Source organism: Monodon monoceros, unplaced genomic scaffold, assembly GCF_005190385.1.
Source record: "Monodon monoceros isolate NGI ecotype Baffin Bay Population unplaced genomic scaffold, NGI_Narwhal_1 Super_Scaffold_22, whole genome shotgun sequence".
Lineage (NCBI taxonomy): Eukaryota > Metazoa > Chordata > Mammalia > Artiodactyla > Monodontidae > Monodon > Monodon monoceros.
In genome coordinates this window covers 84107723-84118006 of record NW_021703779.1, presented here as the reverse complement: position 1 = coordinate 84118006, position 10284 = coordinate 84107723, and the positions used below count along the sequence as shown (strand labels likewise).

Below are 10284 nucleotides of genomic sequence, written 5' to 3'. Positions count from 1 at the left end.
TATATATATATATAACATAATCAATATGCTGTACACCTGAAGCTAACAAAACATTGTAAATCAACTATACTTCAATTAAAAAAAGAAACTATATCTAATATCCTGTGATAAACCATAACGGAAAAGAATATGAAAAAGAATATATATGTATAACTAAATCACTTTGCTGTACACATGAAACATACACAAAATTGTAAATCAACTATACTTCAGTAAACAATTTGATTCCTAAAAACATATATTTTTAAACGTGAATTTTAGCAGAAATGATAAAAAGTCATTTTAAATTATGTTAAAAAATTGTATTCACACAAAGTGCACAGTTACAAGTCAATGAGAATAGTGTTATGAACAGAGGACTTTGGAGTCAAGGGTGAATTTACTTTTAGCACTAACTCCAGCTTTCCATCTACAATGGTCTTAAAAGTGATTTCAGAAGTGACATAAGGGAAAATATGCTTTCATAGTTAGATGGACCCAAACATAGCCCAGAGTTTGGCCATATAGCCAGAAATTTTAGAATTATTTGTGCAATTATATTCTCCTCTCCAAAATTTGAAGGATATTATGTATATGTAGTGCAGATAGGTTTTCTTTCAGCTCAGTCAGTTCCTTTCAGAAATGAGCTTCACTAATGGGTCAGATGTGTGATAATTCAGTTACTTCATGAGATATGAATTCTAAAGACAGCTGCAGAATCTTTTTAGCATGAATCATTTATTTTTTAAATACCCAGATAACACAAGACCATTTTAGAAAAACAAAAAATATAGATAAGCAGAAAAAAATAGGGTCATTCCAAACCCCACAATTCAGAGTTAGCCATTGCTAACATATTGATATATATTTATCTAGAAATGTGTGTGTGTATATAAAAGAGAGAGGGAGACTGAGAAAGAGAGAGAGAGAGAGAGTGTGTGCTACTTATTAATAAAAATGTAAAAATACTAGTGTTCTATAGCCTGCTTTTATACTTAAAAATATGTTATGGTGGGCTTCCCTGGTGGCACAGTGGTTGAGAGTCCGCCTGCTGATGCAGGGGACATGTGTTCATGCCACGGTCTGGGAAGATCCCACATGCCAAGGAGCAGCAGGGCCCATGAGCCATGGCCACTGAGCCATGCAGAAATGTGGAGCCTGTGCTCCACAATGGGAGAGGCCACAACAGGGAGAGGCCCACGTACCGCAAAAAAAAAAAAAAAAAAAGAAAAGAGTTCAGTAACATTCTACAGTATAATATGCATGCAGTCTTCAAATAATATCTGCTAAATTCGTAGTCATTTTGAGTTCAAAACTCATATTTCCTTGAATGCACTGGCAGTGCTTTAGCTTTTATCCTGAAGTCTGAAGTTCACTGTGGTTAGATGTCACATCAGTAAGAAAGTACAATATAAAAAAACATGGAGGTCCAAAGTTAGCCCTGTAGAGCTCTATAACAAGATGGACTTAATTGATATTTATAAGACATTCCATCTCAAAACAACAGAAAACACTTTCTTCTCAAGTGCTCATGGAATATTCTCCAGGATAGATCATATCTTGGGTCACAAATCAAGACTTGGTAAATTTAAGAAAATTGAAATCGTATCACACATCATGCATCTTTTCCAACCACAACACTATGAGATTAGATATCAACTACAGAAAAAAATCTGTAAAAAATACAAATGCATGGAGGCTAAACAATATGCTACTTAATAACCAAGAGATCACCAAAGAAATCAAAGAGGAAATCAGAAAATACCGAGAAGAAAATGACAATGAAAACATGACAACCCAAAACCTATGGGATGCAGCAAAAGCAGTTTGAAGAGGGAAGTTTACAGCAATACAATCCTACCTCAAGAAACAGCAAACACCTAAAGTAAACAACCTAACCTTACACCTAAAGCAATTAGAGAAAGGACAACAAAACCCACAAAGTTAGCAGAAGGAAAGAAATCATAAAGATCACATCAGAAATAAATGAAAAAGAAATGAAGGAAACAATAGCAAACATCAATAAAACTAAAAGCTGGTTCTTTGAGAACATAAACAAAATTGATAAACCATTAACCAGACTCATCAAGAAAAAAAGGGAGAAGACTCAAATCAATAGAATGAGAAATGAAAAAGGAGAAGTAACAACTGACACTGCAGAAGTACAAAGGATCATGAGAGATTATTAAAAGCAACACTATGCCCATAAAATGGACAACCTGGAAGAAATGGACAAATTCGTAGAAATGCACAGCCTTCCGAGACTGAACCAGGAAGAAATAGAAAATATGAACAGACCAATCACACTCACTGAAATTGAAACTATGAACAAAAATCTTCCAACAAACAAAAGCCCACGACCAGATGGCGTCACAGACGAATGCTATGAAATATTTAGAGAAGAGTTCAAACCTATCCTTCTCAAACTCTTCCAAAATACAGCAGAGGGAGGAACACTCCCAAACTCATTATACGAGACCAACATCACCATGATATCAAAACCAGACAAAGATGTCACAAAGAAAGAAAACTAGAGACCAATATCACTGATGAACATAGATGCCAAAATCGTCAACAAAATACTAGCAAACAGAATCCAACAGCACATTAAAAAGATCATACATAATGATCCAGTGGGGTTTATCCCAGGAATGCAAGGATTATTCAATATACACAAATCAATCAATGTGATACACCATATTAACAAACTGAAGGAGAAAAACCATATGATCATCTCAATAGATGCAGAGAAAGCTTTCAACAAAATTCAACACCCATTTATGATAAAAAACCCTCCAGAAAGCAGGCACCAAGGGAACTTACCTCAACATAATAAAGGCCATATATGACAAACCCACAGCCAAAATTGTCCTCAATGGTGAAAAATTGAAACCATTTACACTAAGATCAAGAACAGGACAAGGTTGCCTACTCTCACCACTATTATTCAACATAGTTTTGATAGTTTTAGCCACAGCAATCAGAGAAGAAAAAGAAATAAAAGGAATCCAAATCAGAAAAGAAGTAAAGCTGTCACTGTTTGCAGATGACATGATACTCTACATAGAAAATCCTAAAGATGCTACCAGAAAGCTACTAGAGCTAATCAGTGAATTTGGTAAAGTAGCAGGATACAAAATTAATGCACAGAAATCTCTGGCATTCCTATACACTAATGATAAAAAATCTGAAAGTGAAATCAAGAAAACACTCCCATTTACCATTGAAACAAAAAGTATAAAATATCTAGGAATAAACCTACCTAAGGAGACAAAAGACCTGTATGCAGAAAATTATAAGACACTGATGAAAGAAATTAAAGATGATATAAACAGATAGAGAGATATACCATGCTCTTGGGTTGGAAGAATAAACATTGTGAAAATGACTCTACTACCCAAAGCAATCTTCAGATTCAATGCAATCCCTATCAAACTACCACTGGCATATTTCACAGAACTAGAACAAAAATTTTCACAATTTGTATGGAAACACAAAAGACCCTGAATAGCCAAAGCAATCTTGAGAATGAAGAATGGAGCTGGAGGAATCAGGTTCCCTGACTGCAGACTATACTACAAAGCTATAGTAATCAAGACAGTATGGTACTGGCACAATAACAGAAATATAGATCAATGGAACAGAATAGAAAGCCCAGAGATAAACCCACACACATATAGTCACCTTATCTTTGATAAAGGAGGCAAGAATATACAGCGGAGGAAAGACAGCCACTTCAATACGTGGTGATGGGAAAACTGGACAGGTATATGTAAAAGTATGAGATTAGAACACTCCCTAACACCATACACAAAAATAAACTCAAAATGGATTCAAGACCTAAATGTAAGGCCAGACACTGTCAAACTCTTAGAGGAAAACAGAGGCAGGACAGTCTGTGACATAAATCACAGCAAGATCCTTTTTGACCCACCTCTTAGAGAAATGGAAATAAAAACAAAAATAAACAAGTGGGACCTAATGAAACTTAAAAGCTTTGGCACAGCAAAGGAAACCATAAACAGGACCAAAACACAACCCTCAGAATGGGATAAAATATTTGCAAATGATGCAACTGACAAAACATTAATCTCCAACATTTACAAGCAGCTCATGCAGCTAAATATCAAAAAAACAAACAACACAATCCAACAATCGGCAGAGGACCTAAATAGACATTTCTCCAAAGAAGATATACAGAATGCCAACAAGGACATGAAATAATGTTCAACATCGTTCATCATTAGAGAAATGCAAATCAAAACTACAATAAGATATCATCTCACACTGGTCAGAATGGCCATCATCAAAAAATCTATAAACAATAAATGCTGGAGAGGGTGTGGAGAAACGGCGACCCTCTTGCACTGTTGGTGGGAATGTAAATTGATACAGTCACTATGGAGAACATTATGGAGGTTCGTTAAAAAAGTAAAAATAGAACTATCATATGATCCAGAAATCCCACTACCGGGCATATACTCTGGGAAAACCATAATTCAAAAGAGTCATGTACCACAATGTTCACTGCAGCTATATTTACAATAGCCAGGACATGGAAGCCACCTAAATGTCCGCTGACAGATGAATGGGTAAAGATGTGGCACATATATACAATGGAATATTACTCAGCCATAAAAAGAAACGAAATTGAGTTATTTGTAGTGAGGTGGATGGACCTAGAGTCTGTCATACAGAGTGAAGTAAGTCAGAAGGAGTAAAACAAATACCGTATGCTAACACATATATATTGCAGCTAAAAAAAAAAAAAAAAAGGTCATGAAGAACCCAGGGCCATGACTGGGATAAAGATGCAGACCTACAAGAGAATGGACTTTAGGATACGGGGAGGGGGAAGGGTAACCTGGGACAAAGTGAGAGCGTGGCATGGACATATATACACTACCAAGTGTAAAATAGATCGCTAGTGGGAAGCAGCCACATAGCACAGGGAGATCAGCTCGGTGCTTTGTGACCACATAGAGGGATGGTGTAGGGAACGTGGGAGGGAGGGAGATGCAAGTGTGAAGAGGTAAGGGTATATATGTATAACTGATTCACTTTGTTATAAAGCAGAAAGTAACACACCATTGTAAAGCAATTAGACTCCAATAAAGATGTTAAAAAATAAACATCTTATTCTCTTCAGTTTTTTACAAATATCTCTTAAACTGACTATGGTTACCAGCATAACCATAAAGAAAATTCAGTCTCGATCACTTCTTTCACGTGACTTTATCTTACGAAGCGCAAGCCTGCCTGATAAATGATGGGGTGGAAACTATGTACAAAATCTTTCCTTTTTCACTTGAATGAACTGTTGAAATGTTCTCTGTTATTGCAAATGCTTCATCTATAGAAAGTGAATCCAGCTTTTATATGTTTAAAACAAAGTTTTCAAATTATTTTTTGGCAGGTGGTTAAACACTAGGTATACCATGTATCATGGAAACTTCGATATTTGTCGGTGATGTCAAGACTGATCTATGATGAAAGATGAACTATTCAATAAACAGAGCTAGTACAAATTGTTATACACATGGAGAAAATAAAATTGAATCCTTACCTCAAACTATATACAGGCATACCTCATTTCATCCTGCTTTTCAGGTATTGCATTTTTTTAAAAACTTGAAAGTTTGTGGCAACCGTGCCTCAAGCAAGGCTATTGGCAACATTTTTTCCAGCAGCATTTGCTCACTTCGTGTCTCTCTGTCACATTTTGGTAATTCTCACAATATTTCAAACTTTTTTATTATTTTTATTTTTGTTATTGTTATCTGTGATCAGTGATCTTTGGTGTTGCTATTTTGTTTTGGGGCTACACAAATTATGCCCATATAACACTGTGAACTTAATAAATGTTGTGTGTGCTCTGACTGCTCCACTGATCAGCCATTGCCCCATTTCTCTCCCTCTTCTCAGCTTTCCTCTTCCATAAGACACAAAAATATTGAAATTAGATCACATAATAACCCTACAATGACCTCTAAGTGATTAAGTTAAAGAGTTGCATGTCTCTCACTTTAAATCAAAAAGCTAGAAATGATTAAGTTTAGTGAAGGAGACACACCAAAATCCAAAATAGGCCAAAGTCTAGACCTCTTGTGTCATAAAGCTAACCAGGTTTTAAATGCAAAGGAAAAGTTCTTGAAAGAAATTAAAAGTTCTACTCCAGTGAACATATAAATGATAAGAAAGCAAAACAGCTTTATTGCTGATATAACATTTTATTGGTCTGGATAGAAGAGCAAACCTGCTACAACATTCCCGAAAGTCAAAGCCTAATCCAGAGCAAGACCCTAACTCTCTTTCAGTCTATGAAGTCTGAGAGAGGTGAAGAAGCTGCAGAATAATAGTTTGAAGGTAACCAATGTTGGTTCATCAGGTTTAAGGGAAGAAGCCATCCCCATAACATAAAAAGGAAAGGTGAAGCAGCAAGTGGTAATGTAGAAGCTGAAGCAAGTTATCCAGAAGATCTAGCTAAGGTAATTAATTAATGAAAGTGGCTACACTAAACAACAGATCTTCAAGGTAGATGAAACAGCCTAATATAGTGGAAGATGTCATCTAGGACTTTCATAGCTAGAGAGGAATAGTCAGTGCCTGGCTTCAAATCTTCAATAGGCTGACTCTCTTGTTAGGGGCTAATACAGCCGATGACTTTAGTTGAAGCCACTGTTCATTTACCACTCTGAAAATCCTATGGCCCTTAAGAATAAGGCTATATCTACTCTGCCTGTGTTCTATAAATAGAACAACAGAGTCTGGATGACAGCACATCTGTTTACCACATCTGTTAAGCCCAGTATTTAGACCTATTGCTCAGAAAAAAAAGATTCCTTTCAGAATATTACTGCTTATTGACAATGCACCTGGTCACCCAAGAGTTCAGATGAATATGTACAATGAGATTAATGTTGCTTTCATGCCTGGTAACACAATATCCATTCTGCAGCCCATGGATCAAGGAGTAATTTCGACTTTCAAGTTTTATTATTTAAGGAATATATTTGGAAGGCTATAGCTGCCATTGATAGTGATTCCTCTGATGGATCTGCACAAAGTAAACTGAAAACCTTCTGGAAAGGATCTGCCACTCTAGATGTCATTAAGAATATTTGTAATTCATGGGAAGAGGTCAAAATATCAACATTAACAAGAGTGTGGAAGACGTTGATTCCCACCCTCATGGATGATTTGGAAGGGTTCAAGACTTCAGTGGAGGAAGTAACTGCAGATGTAGTAGAAATAGCAAGAGAACTAGAATTAAACGTAAAGACTAAAGATGTGACTGAATTGCTGCAATCTCATGATAAAACTAATGGATGAGGAGTTTTATCTTGTCGTTGAACAAAGAAAGTGGTTCCTTGAGACAGAATCTATCGATACTCCTGGTGAAGACACTATGAAGGTTGTTGAAATGACAACAAAGGATTTAGAATATTACATAAACCTTGTTGGTTCAGCAGGAGCAGTGTTTGAGAGGATTGACTCCAATTTTGAAAGAAGTTATGTAGGTAAAATTCTATTAAGCAGCATTGCCTGCTACAGAGAAATTGTTCATGAAAGGAAACACCGATTGATTCGGCAAAGTTCATTGTTGTCTTATGTTAAGAAATTGCCACAGCCATCCCAGACTTCAGCAACAACCACCCTGATCAGTCAGCAGCCATCAATATCAAGGCAAGACCCTCTATCAGCATAAAGATTAAGAATCACTGAAGGCTCAGATGATGGTGAGCATTTTTTTAGCAATAAAGTATTTTTAATTAAGTTATATACATTGTTTTTTAAGAGATAATTCTATTGCACACTTAATAGAGTATAGTGTAAATGTAACTTTTATCTGCACTGGGAGAGCAAAAAAGTGTATGACTCACTTTATTGCAATGGTGTGGAAACAAACCTGCAATATCTCCAAGGTATGCCTGTGCAGAAAAACAACTCCAGATGAATTAAGTGTTTTGATGTTAAAAGCAAACTTTAGCACTATTTGTATAAACTTTAAGTGACTATCACCTTAGGGTAGGTGAAGAATTTCTTAAGCAAAATATAAAATGTGCTAGCCATAAAATAAAATATTTATTGTTTTGACTATATTAACAACTTATTTTCATTAAAATGTAGTGAAAAGGTAACACCCTAACTGAGAGAAGGCATTTGCAACACATATAAGTGTCAAAGGGCTGATACCAACAATAAAAATCTTATAAATCAACCCATAGGGAAAGGACAAAAAGCAAGAACAGAAAAATAGGGCAAAAGTTAAGTATTTTCACAGAAGATAAAAAATACATATGGCTGATAAACATACACAGAAAGTCTTTTCCTCATTAATAATATATAATATAATAAAATAATAAATAATGTAAAATATAATAATGATATAATCTCAAAGAGATATATTATACTCATTTGAATGGAAAAGGAAGTTAAGAATTTTGACAATACCATTGGGTATGGTTTTACAGAATCTTGATATGTTGCTAGTGAGAGTGTAAATTGGCATAACCACTTTGGAAAACAGTTGGGCATTGTCTTATAAAGTTGAATATTCAAGGACCTTATGACTCAAAATATCTTCCCCCAACTTTCTTGCACAAGCACAGAAATATTCATAGCAGCATTGTTTGTAATAGACAGAGGGTGGGGAGGAGGAGAAGCAGAAAAGGAAAGTAAAACAAAACCTTCAAAACAATCATAATAAGAAAAGCAAAAGCTTAGAAAAAAGCAAACCCCAGTCATCAGAATAGATATTTGTTCAGTGCAGAAAGCAAGACCCAGAAGATTGCATAGGATAATACACTTTTTATAAAATGCAAATTCAACTAAAATTAAACAATATATATCTTTAGCACACAGAAGTATGAGATAAACCTTATTTTAAAATGCAAGGAAAGGATAAAATAAAAATCAGGATAGTGATTATCTTAGGTAGAGGGAGACAGGCAATAAGCTGACAAAGAAGCACAAAGTTAGATGTTAGTTACTATCAATGTTCTGGTTCTCAGTTTGGGTGATGGGTTTAATGGAGTTTGTTATATAATTAGAAAATAACACTTCTTTGTATGACCCTTTCTGTGTTGCTAAAATTTTGAAGTGTGCCACACCCTGAGATAAAGTGAGCTTCATTTGATGACACAACTGGCAGAATTCCCTTTGTCTAATTCGACTCTCACTTGACAAGTCAGAGAGTTGAGGCCTAAAGAAACAAGACAATTTCCTCACATTACCTAGGGCACACAAGTAATAGTACACAATCTTCCTGGTTATTGGCCACAATGACTAGATTAGGAATGAAAGTGATTCCAAGTGAGTCAATCAATGTCTTACCCAGAGATTTTTCTCAGTGGTACTGGTGGTATGGCCACTTTATCTCTCAGATTGTAAATTGTGAGGATGAGAGACATGAAATTCTGATGTCCGTATCTTCCACTACTTGGAAGACCTGGTCTGCAAAAATGACCTGTTATTCTGGCATGCAGCAAGAAGCAGAAAGTAGAGCTCAAGAGAGTCCTAATGTTGTTGTCTGAATCCCTGATACAGTCATATTAGATATGAATTCCATTCCCAGGTAAATGAGCAAATAACTCTCCTTTCTAGCTAAGGCTTTTTAAAGTAGGATTCCTGGCACCTGCAACCAAACATTCTTGATCAATACATTTAAGGAAAGCTGAAGAAAAAGAATCAGCAGTAGAGATGTGTTGAAAAAACACACTTCTCACCAAAGCTTTAATCTTTTCTCCTCTACTCATTGACTATAAGTGTTTTGTGTATTATTTCAGACCTCAAATTTCCTACCTTTGGACTCAGTGGATTTCTTGATTAGTTGCATCCCTTGACTTCTTATGATAACTCTCAATCCTTTCTCTGTCAGCATTGATTGAGGAGACAATAAGGACAGGACCCTGAACTTGGCACTAACATTAAATGAAGGAGAATGCAAGTCTAAGAAATAAGGGATGTAGTCCTTGGCATTAAAAATCTGCAATTTAAAGGGAAAGAAGATAAATAACAATTGAAGACACAGATACATGTAAAAATATCAAAAATCATTTGGCTATCCATATTTGCAGAGCTGCTCATGAGGATTTAATTCAGAATTTTCATTCTGCTTTTCTTGGGTCTCAATGTTTTAGGTTTTCAAAAGTGGATAATTTTCTATACTGATTCTCCAGGAAGATGGCTTTAACTATGTTCTTTCTTGGCTCTCAAAGTTCACTTTGGTTGGAGAGGGCAGAGGATATCAGTAGAAAGAGGACATTAGTGGTTATTTGTCCAAGATCATTTATCCAGAAAGAA

The 10284-nt window shown here is 35.6% G+C and overlaps 1 pseudogene; it reads left to right on the top strand.

The window, feature by feature from the left end:
* Window positions 1–5961: 5961 nt before the first annotated feature.
* Window positions 5962–9894, top strand: LOC114905845 (annotated as a pseudogene).
* Window positions 9895–10284: the final 390 nt, after the last annotated feature.